At 40.7% G+C, this 16,723-nt stretch overlaps 2 non-coding genes across 2 annotated transcripts; one reads left to right on the forward strand and one right to left on the reverse strand.

Annotated features, from left to right (window-relative positions):
• The first annotated feature begins 681 nt into the window (after window positions 1-681).
• On the forward strand, window positions 682-785 carry LOC130958793 (small nucleolar RNA R71). Its single transcript, XR_009077898.1, has one exon. It is a non-coding gene; the product is annotated as a small nucleolar RNA R71 (small nucleolar RNA).
• Window positions 786-8,517: 7,732 nt separating this feature from the next.
• Window positions 8,518-8,625, reverse strand: LOC130958490 (small nucleolar RNA R71). Its single transcript, XR_009077609.1, has one exon. It is a non-coding gene; the product is annotated as a small nucleolar RNA R71 (small nucleolar RNA).
• Between the last annotated feature and the right edge of the window lie 8,098 nt (window positions 8,626-16,723).

Here is a 16,723-nt window from a genome sequence, read left to right on the forward strand (position 1 = left end):
TTCTTACTCAGCTGGCCCACTTGTGCCTCCAAATTTCTAATGGAGGACCTTGTTTCACTCATGAAGCTTAAAGTGGCCTTAGACAGGTCAGAGACTATAATTGCTAAGTTAGAGGTGCTCTGCTCAGAATTCTCTGTCTGTTGCTGAGAAGATGATGGAAAAGGCTTGCCATTGCTAAACCTGTTTCTTCCACCATTATTAAAGCCTTGTTGAGGCTTTTGTTGATCCTTCCATGAGAAATTTGGATGATTTCTCCATGAAGAATTATAGGTGTTTCCATAAGGTTCACCCATGTAATTTACCTCTGCCATTGCAGGGTTTTCAGGATCATAAGCTTCTTCTTCAGAAAATGCCTCTTTAGTACTGTTGGAAGCATTTTGCCATCCATTCAGACTTTGAGAAATCATGTTGACTTGTTGAGTCAACATTTTGTTCTGAGCCAAAATGGCATTCAGAGCATCAATTTCAAGAACTCCCTTCCTTTGAGGCATCCCATTATTCACGGAATTCCTCTCAGAAGTGTACATGAACTGGTTATTTGCAACCATGTCAATAAGTTCTTGAGCCTCTGCAGGCGTTTTCTTTAGGTAAATGGATCCATCTGCAGAATGGTCCAGTGACATCTTAGAGAACTCAAATAGACCATAATAGAATATATCTATCATGGTCCATTATGAAAACATGTCAGCAGGACATCTTTTGGTCATCTGCTTGTATCTTTCCCAAGCTTCATAGAGGGATTCACCATCTTTTTGTTTGAAGGTCTGAACATCCACTCTAAGCTTGCTCAGCTTTTGAGGAGGAAAGAACTTAGCCAAGAAGGCTGTGACCAGCTTATCCCAGGAGTCCAGGCTATCTTTAGGTTGAGAGTCCAACCATGCTCTAGCTCTGTCTCTTACAGCAAAAGGGAAAAGCATGAGCCTGTAGACTTCAGGATCTACTCCATTAGTCTTAACAGTCTCACAGATCTGCAAGAACTCAGATAAAAACTGGTAGGGATCTTCTGATGGAAGTCCATGAAACTTGCAGTTTTGTTGTATTAGAGCAACTAATTGAGGTTTCAGCTCAAAATTGTTTGCTCCAATGGCAGGAATTGAGATGCTTCTTCCATCAAACTTGGACGTAGATGTAGTATAATCACCAAGCATCCTTCTTGCATTATTGTTGTTGGGTTCGGCTACTGATAAACCACTATTTTATGGTTTATCTTGTGCTCAATTGAGTGGATTTTTTCAACTCTTTACCCACTTATTCATACTATTTGCATGATTTTATATTTCCTTCCTAATTATGTGTTTTGATTGAAAACATGCTTCTTTGATCTTATATTTACTTATTATTAATCATATCTTATTACCATTAGATGCCTTGATATGGGTGTTAAGTGTTTTCAGAGATTATAGGGCATGAATGGCTCAGAGGATGGGAAGAAAGCATGCAAAAGAGGAAGGAATGCAAGAAGTTGGAGAAATTGCTAAGCTGTCCAGCCTGACCTCTCTGCACTCAAACGGCTATAACTTTAGCTACAGAGGTCCAAACGACGCGGTTCCAGTTGCGTTGAAAAGCTAACGTCCGGGGCTTCGATTTGATATATAATTTGCCATAGCTGCCCCGACGCCAGGCGACGCGAACGCGTGACCTGGCAGGAGCACAACCCGCGCGGCCGCGTGAGCCACGCGGCCGCGTCACTTTTCTGCGACCTGTACGGACCAGAAAGCGCTGGAAGTGACTTCTGGGCTGTTTCTGACCTAGTTTTCGGCCCAGAGTACATAGATTAGAGGCTATAAAGTGGAGGAATACATCCATTCATAATCATGCTTTCATAATTCACTTTCCATGATTTAGATCTAGTTTGGAGAGAGGTTCTCTCCTCTCTCTCTTTTTAGGATTAGGATTTAGGATTTAGGATTTCTTCTTGTTTTAAGAGTAACTCTGGATCCCAGGTTCAATGTTCTTTTACTTTATATTTATTTCCTATTTTCAGATACTTCATTGCTTGTATTAGATATGTTGCCTAATTGGCTTATGAACTTTTCCATGTTAAGATTTGAATATTTTATTTAATGATATTTGAAGCATTTCAGTTTATGATTGTTTCTTTTTATTATTCCCAATCTGAGGATATTATTATTCTAGTAGATTTAGTTTTTCCCCTTTTGGCTTTGGTTAAATAATTGGTAACTCTTGATTTATCAAACTCATTGTTGATTGAAAATTGGAATTAATTCATCCACTTAACTTACCTTCATAGTTAGAGGTTAACAAAGTGGGAGAAGAATCAAATTCTCATCACAATTGATAAGGATAACTGGGATAGGACCTCCAGTCTTTATACCTTGCCAAGAGTTTATTTTACAGTTATTTATTTATTTTTATTGCTTTGAAAATATGCTTGTGCCCATTGCCCAAATTCTCAAAACCCCCAATTTACAATCTCCATAGCCAATAATAAGAACATACCTCCTTGCAATTCCTTGAGAAGACGACCCGAGGTTTAAATACTCGGTTAACAATTTATTTAGGGGTTTGTTACTTGTGACAACCAAAACGTTTGTACGAAGGGATTTCTGTCGGTTTAAAGACTATATCTACAACGCGACTGTTTTTATGACATTCTTTACTGGCAAAAATCCTAACGTCAAAATGGCGCCGTTGCCGGGGAATTGCAAACGTGTGCCTTATTATTGGTTATTGTAAATATTTAAAAAAAATATTTTTCTTTTACTTGTTTATTTGTTTTCTCTTTTTCCCCCTTATTTCTGATAACTACTATGAATTCTCACCCCTCTCGCTTTGAGTTTGGTTCTAACTTTGTTGAAGGAAATAGAAACCACAGCAGGAATATGCATCAAGGTCAGACCAATCAAGGATGGATGGAGCCAAGAGGATCTAATCAACCCTTTAGGCAACAACACCATCCTAGATATCATGGACAAAGACCAGGCTATAATGCATCCCAAGCTGATAGATATGGTGGACCATCTTGTAGCTACCAACAAGCCCCACCCTATGCTCAGAGATCATCCTTTCAACACAACCTCAACACACCACACTCACAAGCCCCTTTCCACCATTCACCTCCATATGACCCTAACCCTCAACCACCATACCAACCACCTTATGAGCCATATGAACCATATATAGAACCACCCCAATTCCAACCCAATTACTCACAAGAACCACCACTTCAATATTCACCATCTCCATATCCATCAATCCAAGAGCATTATGATCCTACTTATGAAAACTGAGTGAATCAAGAGGCAAAGGATCGTCTCAAGGAAACAATGGATCGATTTCAGGCAACCACTCAACAACTGGGGCAAGTATTAATTCAATGGGCTTCTCGACGCTTAAATACACAAGGATCAGCCACAGCCCCATGTGGACAGTCTAGTGAAGAGCATAGTATGAAGGAGATACTAGAAACTCCAGTGAACAGTATGGAGCATGACTTTGTACTGGAACAAGTAGAGGAAGCCGGAATTATTGAAGAAGAAGAAGTGGTTGAAGACTTAGGAGATGCAAAACCTCCATTGGAAAGTCAAGACATCGAGCCTCCTTCCAAGACGGTTGAAATTGATGCTGAAGAGGGTGTACAACCTCCAAAGCATATCATAGTTGAAGACTTGGAAGAGGTTGATCAAGAGATGGAGATTCAAGAAGAAGAAGCACAACCTCCCATGCCCTTGGAAAGCAATGAAAAGATGATTGAATTGGAAGAAAGCTACCAAGAGGAAGAGGTTGAAATTGAAGAAGCTTGCAAAGAGGTGGTAATTATCAGAGAAGAGCACAAGGGAGTGGAGCTTGCAATTTCATTAAAAACGCCTCCCCCTAAGTTACCATCATACTTCACAACATTCAAGTGGGTAAAATTCATATCCCTTAGCTTTCTAATTCCACTTGAATATGGGCTACTGGAGACGGATGGTCAACTTAGAGCTCTTTGTGGCATTAAGAGTAAAAGGAAGATGGTCAGTGGTAAGAATTGTCCTGCAAGGTTCATTATGGTTGGAAGCTTTAAGTTTAAACGCAAAGGTTGGTATAGAGCTCAACTGAATGGGTCTAGGAAGCTGTTTGGTCGCTGCAGTGAGAATTCAGATCACCTTTCACCCAGCTGGAACAATGCAGATCAAGACAAAAACGGGTGTAAAGGTAAAGTTTGGGATCCTGGAATCTGTTCTGACATTTGTCACCCCGGGAGCCTAAGAATCTATTTGAAGCTTCGTAAGGGCTTTATGTGCTTAGTTTGGGACCCCGGAGGTTACTGGAATCACAAACACTGGTGGAGATTCCTGGATCAGTTCAAGCATAAGCCACCATGACAGGAAGCTCATCAAATGTCCAACTTAAGGACTTTAACTAAAAGTGCTAGGTGGGAGACAACCCACCATGGTATGATTGTCCTTTTTCATTTTTATTTAGTTTTATTTGTTTTTGAATTTTATTTTATTTTGTTATATTGAACCTGGAATTTTGCATCTCATTCACATTAAGCATTGCATTCTGCATTCTGCATTTTTCAATTATTAAAAAAAAAATTCGCTACGCGACGCGATCGCATCAGCGACGCGTTGATGAGCGGATAATTTGTATACTTTTTGGCATTGTTTTTAGTATATTTTTAGTATGATCTAGTTAGTTTTTAGTATATTTTTATTATTTTTTAGTTAAAATTCACTTTTCTGGACTTTACTATGAGTTTGTGTGTTTTTCTGTGATTTCAGGTATTTTCTGGCTGAAATTGAGGGACCTGAGCAAAAATCTGATCCAGAGACTCAAAAGGACTGCAGATGCTGTTGGATTCTGACCTCCCTGCACTCGAAGTGGATTTTCTGGAGCTACAGAAGCCCAATTGGCGCGCTCTCAACGGCATTGGAAAGTAGACATCCTGGGCTTTCCAGCAATATATAATAGTCCATACTTTGCCCAAGATTTGATGGCCCAAACCGGCGTTCAAAGTCACCTCAAGAAATTCCAGCGTTAAACGCCGGAACTGGCACCTAATTGGGAGTTAAACGCCCAAACTGGCACTAAAGCTGGCGTTTAACTCCAAGGAGAGTCTCTACACGAAATTTATTCATTGCTCAGCCCAAACACACACCAAGTGGGCCCGGAAGTGGATTTTTATGTCATTTACTCATCTCTGTACACCCTAGGCTACTAGTTTTCTATAAGTAGGACCTTTTACTATTGTATTGGAATCTTTGGACATCTAGTTCTTAGATCATTTGGGAGGCTGGCCATTCGGCCATGCCTAGACCTTGTTCTTATGTATTTTCAACGGTGGAGTTTCTACACACCATAGATTAAGGTGTGGAGCTCTGCTGTACCTCGAGTATTAATGCAATTACTATTGTTCTTCCATTCAATTCCGCTTGTTCTTTATCCATGATATCACTTGTTCTTCAACATGATGAAGGTGATGATTGACGCCCATCACCATTCTCACCCATGAACAAGGTGACTGACAACCATTCTTGTTCTACAAGCATCTGAGGCTTAGTGAATCTCTTGGATTCCTGATTGCACGATGCATGGTTGATCGCCTGACAACCGAGTGCTCGCCTGACAAACGAGCCAACCATTCCGTGAGATCAGAGTCTTCGTGGTATAGGCAGGACCTGATGGCAGCATTCAAGAGAATCCGGAAGGTCTAACCTTGTCTGTGGTATTCTGAGTAGGATTCAATGATTGAATGACTGTGACATGCTTCAAACCTGTAACCTACTGGGCGTTAGTGACAGACGCAAAAGAGTGATTCTATTCCGGTAGGGGAGGGAACCAAACCGGTGATTGGCAGCACTGTGACAGAGTGCGTGCATTAGCTTTCACTGCGCGGATGGGAGGTAGCTGCTGACAACAGTGAAACCCTACACGAGCTTGCCATGGAAAGGAGTAAGAAAGGATTGGATGAAGGCAGTAGGAAAGCAGAGAGACGGAAGGGAAGGCATCTTCATACGCTTGTCTGAAGCTCTTACACCAATGATATACATAAGTATCACTATCTTTATCTTCTATGTTATTTTCGTTCATCATCATATACATTTGAGTTTGCCTGACTAAGATTTACAAGATGACCATAGCTTGCTTCAATGCTAACAATCTCCGTGGGATCGACCCTTACTCACGTAAGGTATTACTTGGACGACCCAGTGCACTTGCTGGTTAGTTGTGCGAAGTTGTGTAATGCCATGGAATTGAACCACCAAGTTTTTGGAGTTCATGACCAGGGATTATGAGAGTTGTGAAAAGTATTGTTCACAATTTCGCGCACCAAGTTTTTGGCGCCGTTGCCGGGGATTGTTCAAGTTTTGAGCAAGCTTTTGGTAACAATGCCTGGGATTGTTCTAGTTTGGACAACTGACGGTTCATCTTGTTGCTTAGATTAGGTATTTATTTTTTTTCGAAATTCTTGAAGATGAATTCTAGAGTTTCATGATGATTTATTGAAATCTGGCTGGCTGAGAAGCCATGTCTAATCTGATTGGACCGAGGTTTCAACTTATCACCACAAGAGCTTGTTGATTCTCATCAATTTTGCACTTGGAGCAGTGATCTGCTAAGATTTGGCTGACCTTAGGTCATGTCTAGTGTTTTGGACCGAAGCTTTCCTTGAAAGCTTGGCTGGCTGTGAAGCCATGTCTAATTCCTGGACCGGAGTCTTAGACTAGCATTGCACTGATTCCTGGAATTCTCATCAAGGATTTTGATACCTTTTCCCACTTAATTTTCGAAAAACACAAAAAAAAAAATTTTACAAAATCATAAAAACCAAAAATATTTGATGTTTCATGCTTAAGTCTAGTGTCTCATCTTAAGTTTAGTGTCAATTGCATGCATTCATTCATGTGTCTTAAGGATCCTCAAGTAATTCTTGATGATTTTTGTGTTCTAATCTTTGAATTCTATTGACTTGAAGCATTTTGTGTGTCTCATATGCATTCTCATATTGTTAGTGTCAATAGTATACAAACTGCTAAGTTTGGTGTCTTGCATGCATTGTTAATTGATTCCTTTTGCATTTTGATTATTAAAAATCCAAAAATATTTTTAATTTGTGTCTTTTCAAGTCAATGATACAAAGAATTGAAGATTCAGAACATACTGCAGAGGAATTATACAGAAAAAGCTGAGCATTCAAAAATGCCCAGTGAAGAAGGCAGACTGGCGTTTAAACGCCAGCCAGGGTACCTGGTTGGGCGTTTAACGCCCAAAGAGGTAGCATTTTGGGCGTTAAACGCCAGAATGTATACCATTCTGGGCGTTTAACGCCAGGATGGTGCTAGGGGGAAGATTTTGTTTTCAAATCAATTTTTTTTCAAGTTTTCAAAGTTTTTTTCAAAATCAAATCTTTTTCAAATCATATCTTTTCAATCAAATGTTTTCAAAATCAATTTCTTTCCTTTTTCAAAGATACTTACTAACAATTAATGATTTGATTGAACATCTCAAATTTGTTGCCTTTTCTGTTGAGAAAGGTTTAATGTTTTGAATCATATCTTTTCTTGTTAGGCAAGTCATTAATTTTTAAAATCAAATCTTTTTAAATTGTTTTCAAATCATATCTTCTCAATCACATCTTTTTAAAACCATAACTTTTCAATCAAATCTTTTTATCACATCTTTTTCAAATAGTCTTCAATCAAATCTTTTTAAACTTCTAATTTCAAAATCTTTTTCAAAAATCACTTGATTTCTTTTGCACTTTGAATTTTCGAAAATTATCAATCAAATTTTCAAAATGTTTTCAAAATCTTTTAATTGAATTTTCGAAAATTCTCTTCCCTCCTTCCCACATCCTTCTATTTATGGAGTACCACTCCTTCTTAATGCACAATTCGAACTCTAAACTAATCAAGTTCGAATTCTTCTACCTTCTTTTCTTCTATTTTTCTTTTCCTCTGACATTTCAAGGAATCTCTATACTGTGACATAGAGGATTCCACACTTTCTTCTTCTCTTCTCTTTCATATGAGCAGGAGCAGAGACAAAGGCATTCTTGTTGAAGCTGACCCTGAACCCGAGAGAACCTTGAAGAGAAAGCTAAGAGAAGCCAAGGCACAACTCTCTTTAGAGGACCTGACCGAATTCTTCAAGGAAGAAGAACACATGGCAGCCGAAAACAACAACAATGCCAATAATGCAAGGAAGGTGCTGGGTGACTTCACTGCACCTACTCCTGATTTCTATGGGAGAAGCATCTCTATCCCTGCCATTGGAGCAAACAACTTTGAGCTCAAGCCTCAATTAGTTTCTCTAATGCAACAGAATTGCAAGTTCCATGGACTTCCAATGGAAGATCCTCATCAGTTCTTAGCTGAATTCTTGCAAATCTGTGACACAGTCAAGACTAATGGGGTTAACCCTGAGGTCTATAGACTGATGCTATTCCCTTTTGCTGTAAGAGACAGAGCTAGAATATGGTTGGATTCTCAACCTAAAGAAAGCCTGGACTCTTGGGAAAAGCTAGTCAATGCCTTCTTGGCAAAGTTCTTTCCACCACAAAGATGGAGTAAGCTTAGAGTGGAAGTCCAAACCTTCAAACAGAAGGATGGAGAATCCCTCTATGAAGCTTGGGAAAGATACAAACAATTAATCAGAAGATGTCCTTCAGACATGCTTTCTGAATGGAGCATCATAGGTATTTTCTATGATGGTCTCTCTGAACTATCCAAGATGTCTTTGGATAGCTCTGCTGGAGGATCTCTTCATCTGAAGAAGACGCCTAAAGAGGCTCAAGAGCTAATTGAAATGGTTGCAAATAACCAATTCATGTACACTTCTGAAAGGAATCCTGTGAACAATGGGACTAGTCAGAAGAAAGGAGTTCTTGAGATTGACACTCTGAATGCCATATTGGCTCAGAACAAGATATTGACTCAACAAGTCAATTTGATTTCTCAAAGTCTGTCTGGAATGCAAAATGCACCAAGCAGTACTAAGGAAGCTTCATCAGAGGAAGAAGCCTATGATCCTGAGAACCCTTCAATGGAAGAGGTGAATTACCTAGGAGAACCCTATGGAAACACCTACAATTCTTCATGGAGAAATCACCCCAATTTCTCATGGAAGAATCAAGAGAGACCTCAACAAGGTTTCAATAACAATAATGGTGGAAGAAACAGGTTTAGCAATGGCAAGCCTTTTCCATCATCTTCTCAGCAACAGACAGAGAGTTCTAAGCAGAATACTTCTGACTTAGCAACAATGGTCTCTGATCTAATAAAGACCACTCAAAGTTTCATGAATGAAACAAGGTCCTCCATCAGAAATTTGGAAGGACAAGTGGGTCAGCTGAGCAAGAAAGTTACTGAACTCCCTCCTAGCACTCTCCCAAGTAATACAGAAGAAAATCCAAAAGGAGAGTGCAAAGCCATAGACATGGCCGAATATGGAGAAGAAAGAGAGGAGGAGGACGCCACTGAGGAAGACCTCAGTGGGCGTGAACCAATCTCCTCTGAGTTCCTCAATGAGGAACAATGGGAATCTGAGGCTCAAAATGAGACCATAGAGATTCCATTGGACTTACTTCTGCCATTCATGAGCTCTGATGAGTATTCTTCCTCTGAAGAGGATGAGTATGTCACTGAAGAGCAAGTTGCTAAATACCTTGGAGCAATCATGAAACTGAATGACAAGTTATTTGGAAATGAGACTTGGGAGGAAGAACCACCTTTGCTCACCAAAGAACTGGATGACTTGTCTAGGCAGAAACTGCCCCAAAAGAGGCAGGATCCTGGGAAGTTTTCTATACCTTGTACCATAGGCACCATGACCTTCAAGAAGGCCTTGTGTGACTTAGGGTCAAGTGTAAACCTCATGCCCCTCTCTGTAATGGAGAAATTAGGGATCCTTGAGGTGCAAGCTGCAAGAATCTCATTAGAGATGGCAGACAATTCAAGAAAACAAGCTCATGGACTTGTAGAGAATGTTTTGGTGAAGATTGAGGACCATTACATCCCTACTGACTTCATAGTCCTAGAGACTGGGAAGTGTATGGATGAATCCATCATCCTTGGCAGACCCTTCCTAGCCACAGCAAAGGCTGTGATTGATGTTGATAGAGGAGAGTTGATCATTCAAGTGAATGAAGAATCCTTGGTGTTTAAGGCCCAAGGACATCCCTCTATCATCATGGAGAGGAAGCATGAAGAGCTTCTCTCAAAACAGAGCCAATCAGAGCCCCCACAGTCAAACTCTAAGTTTGGTGTTGGGAGGCCACAACCAAACTCTAAGTTTGGTGTTGAACCCCCACATTCAAACTCTAAGTTTGGTGTTGGGAGGTTCCAACACGGTTCTGAGCATTTCTGAGGCTCCATGAGAGTCCTCTGTCAAGCTAATGACATTAAAGAAGCGCTTGTTGGGAGGCAACCCAATGTTTTATGGTTAACTATTTTCTTTTGTTATTTTATCTTTTTTTTGTAGGTTGATGATCATAAAAAGTCACAAAAACAATGAAAAAAGCAAAAAACAGAATGAAAAATAGGAAGAAAAACAGCACACCCTGGAGAAGAAGAAGCTGGCGTTCAAACGCCAGTAATGCTAGCTGTTGGGCGTTTAACGCCCAGTCTGGCACCATTCTGGGCGTTTAACGCCAGAAAGGGGCACCAGACTGGCGTTAAACTCCAGTAAAGGGCAACAACCTGGCGTTAAACGCCAGGAATGGGCACCAGCCCGGCGTTTAACGCCAGAAATAGCTCAAAACGTGATTTTGAGCAACATTTGGTGCAGGGATGACTTTTCCTTGACACCACAGGATCTGTGGACCCCACAGGACCCCACCATCACTCTCTCTCTTCTTCCCCCATTCACCAATCACCTCAATACCTCTTCCCCAAAAAAAAAAACCCTTCACCTATCAAATCCCATCTTTCTCTTCACCACTCACATCCATCCTTCATAAATCCCCACCAACCTCACCCTTCAAATTCAAACCACTTTCCCTCCCAAACCCACCCTCCATGGCCGAACCATTACCCCCCTCTCTCCTATAAATACCCTTCTCCAACCCTTCATTTTCACACAACCTAAACACCCTTTCTTACCCTTCTTGGCCGAACACACCACCTTCCCCCTCTTCCTCATTTCTTCTTCTTCTACTCTCTTCTTTCTTCTTTTGCTCGAGGACGAGCAAACATTTTAAGTTTGGTGTGGTAAAAGCGTTGCTTTTTCATAACCATTTATGGCATCCAAGGCCGGAGAAACCACTAAAAAGAGGAAAGGGAAGGCAAAAGCTTCCACCTCCGAGTCATGGGAGATGGATAGATTCCTCTCAAGGGTGCATCAAGTCCACTTCTATGAAGTTGTGGCCTTGAAGAAGGTGATCCCCGAAGTCCCCTTTTCACTCAAAAAGGGTGAATATCCGGAGATCCGCCATGAGATCCGAAGAAGAGGTTGGGAAGTTCTTACCAACCCCATTCAACAAGTCGGAATCTTGATGGTTCAAGAGTTCTATGCCAATGCATGGATCACCAAGAACCATGACCAAAGTGTGAACCCGAATCCAAAGAATTATCTCACTATGGTTCGGGGGAAATACTTGGATTTTAGTCCGGAGAGTGTGAGGGTGGCGTTCAACTTGCCTATGATGCAAGGAGATGAGCATCCTTACACTAGAAGGGTCAACTTTGATCAAAGGTTGGACCAAGTCCTCACAACCATATGTGAAGAGGGCGCACAATGGAAGCAAGATTCAAGAGGAAAGCCGGTTCAATTGAGAAGGCATGACCTCAAGCCCGTGGCTAGAGGATGGTTAGAGTTCATACAACGCTCAATCATTCCCACTAGCAACCGGTCCGAAGTTACCATAGACCGGGCCATCATGATTCATAGCATCATGATTGGAGAAGAAATAGAGGTTCATGAGGTTATAGCCCAAGAACTCTATAAGGTGGCGGACAAGACCTCCACCTTGGCAAGGTTAGCCTTTCCTCATCTCATTTGTCACCTCTGTTATTCAGTTGGAGTTGACATAGAAGGAGATACCACCATTGATGAGGACAAGCCCATCACCAAGAAAAGGATGGAGCACACAAGAGACCCCTCTCATCAAGAGATCCCTGAGATGCCTCAAGGGATGCACTTTCCTCCACAAAACTATTGGGAGCAAGTAAACACCTCCCTAGGAGAATTGAGTTCCAACATGGGACAACTAAGGGTGGAGCATCAAGAACACTCCATTCTCCTCCATGAAATTAGAGAAGACCAAAGAATCATGAGGGAGGAGCAACAAAGACAAGGAAGAGACATTGAGGAGCTCAAGCACTCCATAGGATCTTCAAGAGCAAGAAAGAGCCGCCATCACTAAGGTGGACCCGTTCCTTGATTTCCTTGTTCTTTATTCTTCTGTTTTTCGATTTTTATGCTTATGGTTATCCATGTTTGTGTCTTGTGATCATTAGTGTCTTAGTGTCTATGCCTTAAAGTTATGAATGTCCTATGAATCCATCACCTTTCTTGAATAAAAAAGTGCTTAATTGAAAAGGAAAGAATTGCATGAATTCTGAATTTTATAATAGTTTAATTATTTTGATGTGGTGGCAACACTTTTGTTCTCTGAATGTATGCTTGAACAGTGCATATGTCTTTTGAATTTGTGGTTCATGAATGTTGGCTCTTGAAAGAATGATGAAAAAGGAGACATGTTACTGAGGATCTGAAAAATCATTAAAAATGATTCTTGAAGCAAGAAAAAGCAGTGAATACAAAAAAAAAAGAGAGAAAGAAGCAAACGAAAAAAAAAAAGAAAGGAAGAAAAAGAAAGAAATAAGAGTTGTGATCCAAAAAAAAAAAAAAAAAAAGAGTGTGCTTAAGAACCCTGGACACCTCTAATTGGGGACTTTAGCAAAGCTGAGTCACAATCTGAAAAGGTTCACCCAATTATGTGTCTGTGGCATGTATGTATCCGGTGGTAATACTGGAAGACAGAGTGCTTTGGGCCACAGCCAAGACTCAATAAATAGCTATGTTCAAGAATCATCATACTTCACTAGGAGAATCATTAACACTATCTGGATTCTAAGTTCCTAGAGAAGCCAATCATTCTGAATTACAAGGGATAGAGTGAGATGCCAAAACTATTCAGAGACAAAAAGTTAAAAGCCCCGCTCATCTAATTAATACTGATCTTCATAGATGTTTTTGGAGTTCATTGCATATTCTCTTCTTTTTATCTTATTTGATCTTCAGTTGCTTGGGGACAAGCAACAATTTAAGTTTGGTGTTGTGATGAGCGGATAATTTGTATACTTTTTGGCATTGTTTTTAGTATATTTTTAGTATGATCTAGTTAGTTTTTAGTATATTTTTATTAGTTTTTAGTTAAAATTCACTTTTCTGGACTTTACTATGAGTTTGTGTGTTTTTCTGTGATTTCAGGTATTTTCTGGCTGAAATTGAGGGACCTGAGCAAAAATCTGATCCAGAGACTCAAAAGGACTGCAGATGCTGTTGGATTCTGACCTTCCTGCACTCGAAGTGGATTTTCTGGAGTTACAGAAGCCCAATTGGCGCGCTCTCAACGGCATTGGAAAGTAGACATCCTGGGCTTTCCAGCAATATATAATAGTCCATACTTTGCCCAAGATTTGATGGCCCAAACCGGCGTTCAAAGTCACCTCAAGAAATTCCAGCGTTAAACGCCGGAACTGGCACCTAATTGGGAGTTAAACGCCCAAACTGGCACTAAAGCTGGCGTTTAACTCCAAGGAGAGTCTCTACACGAAATTTATTCATTGCTCAGCCCAAACACACACCAAGTAGGCCCGGAAGTGGATTTTTATGTCATTTACTCATCTCTGTACACCCTAGGCTACTAGTTTTCTATAAGTAGGACCTTTTACTATTGTATTGGAATCTTTGGACATCTAGTTCTTAGATCATTTGGGAGGCTGGCCATTCGGCCATGCCTAGACCTTGTTCTTATGTATTTTCAACGGTGGAGTTTCTACACACCATAGATTAAGGTGTGGAGCTCTGCTGTACCTCGAGTATTAATGCAATTACTATTGTTCTTCCATTCAATTCCGCTTGTTCTTTATCCAAGATATCACTTGTTCTTCAACATGATGAAGGTGATGATTGACGCCCATCACCATTCTCACCCATGAACAAGGTGACTGACAACCATTCTTGTTCTACAAGCATCTGAGGCTTAGTGAATGTCTCTTGGATTCCTGATTGCACGATGCATGGTTGATCGCCTGACAACCGAGTGCTCGCCTGACAAACGAGCCAACCATTCCGTGAGATCAGAGTCTTCGTGGTATAGGCAGGACCTGATGGCAGCATTCAAGAGAATCCGGAAGGTCTAACCTTGTCTGTGGTATTCTGAGTAGGATTCAATGATTGAATGACTGTGACGTGCTTCAAACCTGTAACCTACTGGGCGTTAGTGACAGACGCAAAAGAGTGATTCTATTCCGGTAGGGGAGGGAACCAAACCGGTGATTGGCAGCACTGTGACAGAGTGCGTGCATTAGCTTTCACTGCGCGGATGGGAGGTAGCTGCTGACAACAGTGAAACCCTACACGAGCTTGCCATGGAAAGGAGTAAGAAAGGATTGGATGAAGGCAGTAGGAAAGCAGAGAGACGGAAGGGAAGGCATCTTCATACGCTTGTCTGAAGCTCTTACACCAATGATATACATAAGTATCACTATCTTTATCTTTTATGTTATTTTCGTTCATCATCATATACATTTGAGTTTGCCTGACTAAGATTTACAAGATGACCATAGCTTGCTTCAATGCTAACAATCTCCGTGGGATCGACCCTTACTCACGTAAGGTATTACTTGGACGACCCAGTGCACTTGCTGGTTAGTTGTGCGAAGTTGTGTAATGCCATGGAATTGAACCACCAAGTTTTTGGAGTTCATGACCAGGGATTATGAGAGTTGTGAAAAGTATTGTTCACAATTTCGCGCACCACGCGTCCGCGTTGCTTGGAGAGAAAAGAAAAATAAAAGTGAACAAAGAGTCACGCTGGAGCGTGGTTGGAGGCGTGCTAATGGCACATATCGACCCACGCGACCGCGTCGCTGACGCGTCCGCGTCGAATGGGAAGTATGGCCTCCCACGCGACCGCGTGCCCTGCATTTTCGACGTAAAAGGGTGCACAATGCCATATTGTGCGAGAGTGGTGCTGGATTGGTGCTGGAAGCACAATCCTTGTCACGCGACCGCGTTGCCGACGCGGCCGCGTCAGTTATTTTCTGATGCACACTCATGCGATCCCGCGACCCACGCGATCGCGTCCCCCAATTTTGGCAATTAAATTGAATCGAACAGAGAGTTGTGCTGGAGCGAGGCTGCACTCGCGCCAGCAGCGCAACACGGGTCACGCGACCGCGTGACTGACGCGATCGCGTCGTCTTATCTGACGCGCACCCACGCGAACGCATGCCTTTCGCGGCCGCGTCGCATGCGTCACACAGCTCACCCTAAAATTGCCACATATCTTATCTTTCTCTCCTCCAAATCCTATTTTTTTTTCTTCTTCTCCTTTCATATTTACTTCCTCTTCCCTTCTTTCCCTTCTCATTCTTCTTATTTTTCTTTTTATTTTATTTTTATTTATTTGCATATTTCATTCATTGCATTTTAATTTTGCGCACATTTTTATTTTTCCATTGGTGTTAAAAAATTTTCTTATTCAACTGTTGCTTCTTTTCTTTAATTTATTTTGGTAACTTGTTTTACACTGTGGGATGATATTAATTATATGCCAATGCCAATCTTTTATGATACTTGCACTCCATTTTGCATTGACATGAATTTATATTGTCTTCCACTCTCTTCCCCATTGTTGTACATTTTGTACCACTGGCATGCCATGGCTTCTATTATTTTCTCACGTACATGTTGAAGCTTCCATGTAAATGAGACCCTTATTTTTGGCATTAACCAACCCCTGTTTTATTTGTTTTCTATCTTTGCTTTGGGTTACTTTCCTTCCCTTTTTCTTTCAGGATGGCCACCAGGAAGAGACCGGAAGACGTTTACATGGGAGAGACAAACAAGTTCCTACGCACATTCCTTGATGAGAAAAGCATCAGTTGGAGCAACCCGTCCACCTGCACATCTCAGCATGCACCGAGGACGGTACAATCTTTAAGTGTGGGGAGGTCGATACCGATCTCCATGGGTTAGTACTTTCCTATCTCAAACACCAATATTTTATTTTCTTTGTTAATTGTTGCATTTGCATATTTAATTTCATGTTTATTTGATTTTTGCATTTAGTTACTGCTTGGTTAAAATAATAAGTTTCTTCTTAAGATCCTATTTTTTTGAAAAATTTCACTAATTTAAATTGAAACTTTTTGTATAAAACTTGTTTGAAGTTGTAATTGGAACATGGTTTTTAAGCCAAAGAACACACAACCTGTGAGAATTGAGCTTAATTACATGGTTACATTATTTAACCATAAATATTTTATTCTTGTGTGTTCACTTCTCTATAATTGCAATCTTTATTTTGTTCCATTCTATATGTCCATTATTTAGTATATTTACATGCTTGCATATGATTGAGGCCATTATTTGTTATTAGCTCACTTATCCCAAATAAGCCTACCTTTTACATCACCTTTGTTAGCCCCTTGAGCTTTTAATCCCCTCTTGTTCTATAACCACATTACTAACCTTAAGCAGAAAAACAAATTAATTATCCCAAATTGAATCTTTGGTTAGCTTAAGTTAGAGAATGTGCATCAAT

This window comes from Arachis stenosperma, chromosome 10 (assembly GCF_014773155.1).
Source record: "Arachis stenosperma cultivar V10309 chromosome 10, arast.V10309.gnm1.PFL2, whole genome shotgun sequence".
Classification (NCBI taxonomy): Eukaryota; Viridiplantae; Streptophyta; class Magnoliopsida; order Fabales; family Fabaceae; genus Arachis; species Arachis stenosperma.